The following is a 3928-nucleotide window of genomic DNA, read 5'->3' as shown; positions in this document are numbered from 1 at the left end:
TAGAATTCTATAATTTTAAATTTCGGCGAAGCCCCTAGTTTTCGGAAGGCCGAATTTGGGGCGCTATCCACGCCTTGGCCGGACAGAATCCGGCTCCTCGCTCGAAGCGGCATAAGTCTTTAGGGACTTGCAAAGAACCTCTCGAACAGGCACCAACTCTCGCCTCATCATGACGGTCAGTTTTAGCTTTCTCCACTGAGGCGTTAACCCAGCTCAACTGGGGCGCAATCGTAGTGGTTCTCCCAGTGCTACCTTAGCCGATAAAACGGAACGTAAGGTACCAAAACATGGGAGCCGGGCAAACCCAACTATTGACCCAAGAACATGATTTGGAGCCGATGCATATAATGCTATAAGTTCGGGGTGCCGCACTTGTGAAAGTGTTCGGACTTATCACACCATAACGCGGGAAACATAAGCCCCTGGTGTATTTAGTCGTACCAAAACGTACGGATGCAACATGTCATAGATGAACATATGTGTAAGAAAGAAATTAGAAGCAAAAATGTGCTGCATTGCTTTATTCAATAAAAACTGATGTAAGTGCAGTACGATACAAGTGGTGCGGTAAGCAAGGGGTGGGACTGTTTAACATGTCCCCCTCCAGGGGTAGGCTACGGAATAATGCATAAAACAAATTTAATGCTCATGATGGAGACCACCTAGATTTTCGTTGTAGCCTTTCTCCTTCCCTAGCTGTTGCATCGTGGGTTTGGCATGTCTGCTGCCGGACAGGGCCTCTGACGAACGGAGTCCTGTAGGTAAAAAATAAAAGGAAAAGAAAAAGAAACGACACACTTAAGAGCCCCTGGTGCGGTTGAGCCGCAGTCTGGGCTTATCGTGGTCGAGCCCCTTGCCCCATGCCCATGGTATCTTCAGAGCGTAATGGAGTACGCGAAGGGTCTGTCTTAATGTTTTACAGGGGCTGGGGTTGGGGCCGCACTGCTACACATGCTCGGAACATGCCAGGTGGTCGTGTCGTAGGTTACTCCGGGCACGCTTAGCTGTGTCCGGCCGCTTGGCAGCCGGACTCGAGAATTGCCTTAAAAGGCTGCTTTGTACTTCTGTCACGAGAGCCGCTGTATGTTCTTCTGTTCGGAGGGAGCGTTCAGTGTTTCCGTTGACCGTGATGACTCCTCTAGGTCCTGGCATCTTGAGCTTGAGGTATGCATAGTGCGGCACCGCGTTGAACTTTGTGAACGCGGTACGTCCGAGCAAGGCATGATGGCCGCTGCGGAACGGGACTATGTCAAAGATTAACTCCTCGCTTTGGAAGTTATCCGGGGATCCGAAGACCACTTCCAGTGTAACTGAGCCTGTACAATTGGCTTCTACACCTGGTATGACGCCTTTAAAGGTCGTCTTGGTAGGTTTAATCCTTGAGGGGTCTATGCCCATTTTGTGCACCCTGTCCTGATAAAGCAGGTTTAGGCTGCCGCCGCCGTCCATCAGGACTCTGGTGAGATGAAATCCATCAACGATTGGGTCTAGAACCAATGCGGCGAACCCACCATGGCGAATGCTGGTGGGGTGGTCCCTTCGGTCAAAGGTGATCGGGCAAGAGGACCATGGATTGAACTTCGGGGCAACTGGCTCCATCGCGTATACATCCCTGAGTGCATGCTTCCGCTCCCTTTTGGGTATGTGCGTGGCATATATCATGTTCACCGTCCGCACCTGTGGGGGGAAACCCTTCTGTCCTCTATTGTTCGGCGGTCGGGTCTCATCCTCGTCGTCGCTATGTAGCCCCTTGTCGCTGTTTTCGGCAATTAACTTGCCTGCCTGCTTGAACACCCAACAGTCCCTATTGGTGTGGTGAGCTGGCTTTTCAGGGGTGCCATGTATCTGGCACAAGTGGTCGAGAATTCGGTCCAAATTGGACGGACCCTGAGTAGTTCTTTTGAATGTCTTTTTCCGTTGACCGGGTTTAGAGCCTCTGAATCCGGCATTGACTGCCGTATCCTCAATGTTATCACCGTTAATGCGGGGTTTGTTTTTGTTGCGACACGACCTGCCACTACGGTCCTTGATATCCGGACTGCCAGCATTTTTATTGAGGTTGTTGTTGCGCGCTAGCCAGCTGTCCTCACCCGCACAGAAGCGGGTCATGAGTGATGTAAGGGCTGCCATGGATTTCGGCTTTTCCTGTCCCAGGTGCCGGGCAAGCCACTCGTCGCGGATGTTATGCTTGAAGGCCGCGAGGGCCTCGGCATCCGGACAGTCGACGATTTGGTTTTTCTTGGTTAAGAACCGTGTCCAGAATTGTCTGGCCGATTCATCTGGCTGCTGAATTATGTGGCTTAGGTCATCTGCATCTGGTGGTCGCACGTACGTGCCTTGGAAGTTATCGAGGAATGCGGCTTCCAGGTCATCCCAACTCCCGATTGACTCTGCTAGCAAGCTGTTAAGCCAGTGCCGGGCTGGTCCTTTAAGTTTGAGTGGGAGATATTTGATGGCGTGGAGATCGTCTCCGCGGGCCATGTGGATGTGGAGGAGATAGTCCTCAATCCAGACCGCGGGGTCTGTTGTGCCATCATAAGATTCAATATTGATGGGTTTAAACACTTCTAGGATTTGATGATCCATTACCTCATCTGTGAAGCACAGTGGGTGTGTGGCGCCTCTGTACTGGGCGATATCGCGACGGAGCTCAAAAGAGCTTTGTCTGTTGTGTTTGGCCCGGCCGGACTTACTGTGTCCGGGGTGACGGTGATCGTCACGTATCGTGGGGCGCCCACGTGATCCATAGATCGATCTTGATTGTCTTGCCTTATCCTCCAATATGTCTCGCAGGTCCGGAGTGTTCCCCTGTGGCCTTGTGCTTTTCGAGCGATGCCGGGGTACGGGTCTAGTGAAGGGCCTTGAGGCCTCTCTGTCGCGACCACGGGGTGGTCGATCAGCCGTATTGTCTCCTGGTGAAGCGGGATCATATGCCTCCACCTCTAATCGGGGGAGCAGCTTACGTTTGGGGTAGCTTTTGGAGGGGCGTTCGAGTTCATGCTCTTCGGCCGCGAGGACTTCGGTCCATCTGTCGGCTAGCAGATCTTGATCAGCTCTAAGCTGCTGCTGCTTTTTCTTGAGGCTGTTTGCCGTGGCCATAAGCTTGCGTTTGAAACGCTCATGTTCGACGGGATCCTCAGGCACGACGAATTCGTCGTCGTCGAGGCTTGCCTCGTCTCCGGAGGGAGGCATATAGTCCTCTACCTCTTCTTCGGCCGCTCTCTCATGAGGGCCGGCGTCCCCCTCCTCCTGTGCTAGATCTTGCTGGAGTGGGTTGTCTTCAGTGCTATCCAGTGTATTATTGTCTCCGGTGCCGGAATCCTCGTTCTTGCTATGGCGGGATTTAGAGCGGCGCCACTGACGCCGGCGCTTGGGCTGTTTCTTGGAGGGGTCATCCTCCGCTATTACTTCGCCGTTCCCATCCTTTGGGATATCCACCATGTATATGTCGTATGAAGAGGTGGCTTTCCAGTGCCCAGTGGGCGCTGGTTCTTGGTCGTCTCCGGCATCGTCGTCCATACCGTCGATGTCCTCAGAGTCGTAATCTAGCATGTCGGTTAGATCGTCGACAGTGGCTACCAAGTGGGTGGTGGGTGGGCTCTGAATTTCTTCGTCATCCGCATCCCAACCGTCCTGGCCGCAGTCCAGCCAGGCCTCTCCTGATAACGAGAGGTACTTTAGCGAACTCAAGATGTCGCCAAAAGGTGAGTGTTGAAAGATGTCCACCGCGGTGAACTCCATGATCGGCGCCCAATCGGATGCGACTGGAGGGGGCGCGGGAGGTCCGGAGTCCGGCAAGGTGTCCAGCACCTCGGAGTCACGAGCTTCATGGGGGACAAGATCGGTGTTCGGCTCTATCGCCGTAGAGGTTGCAGCCCCCGAGGTGGTGTCTAGGCATCCATCCTCGATCTGCGGAGCTGGCTCCAAA

Source organism: Triticum dicoccoides, chromosome 6B, assembly GCF_002162155.2.
Source record: "Triticum dicoccoides isolate Atlit2015 ecotype Zavitan chromosome 6B, WEW_v2.0, whole genome shotgun sequence".
Classification (NCBI taxonomy): domain Eukaryota; kingdom Viridiplantae; phylum Streptophyta; class Magnoliopsida; order Poales; family Poaceae; genus Triticum; species Triticum dicoccoides.
The sequence above is the reverse complement of the archived record's forward strand: the minus strand, read 5'-3'. Positions refer to the sequence as shown.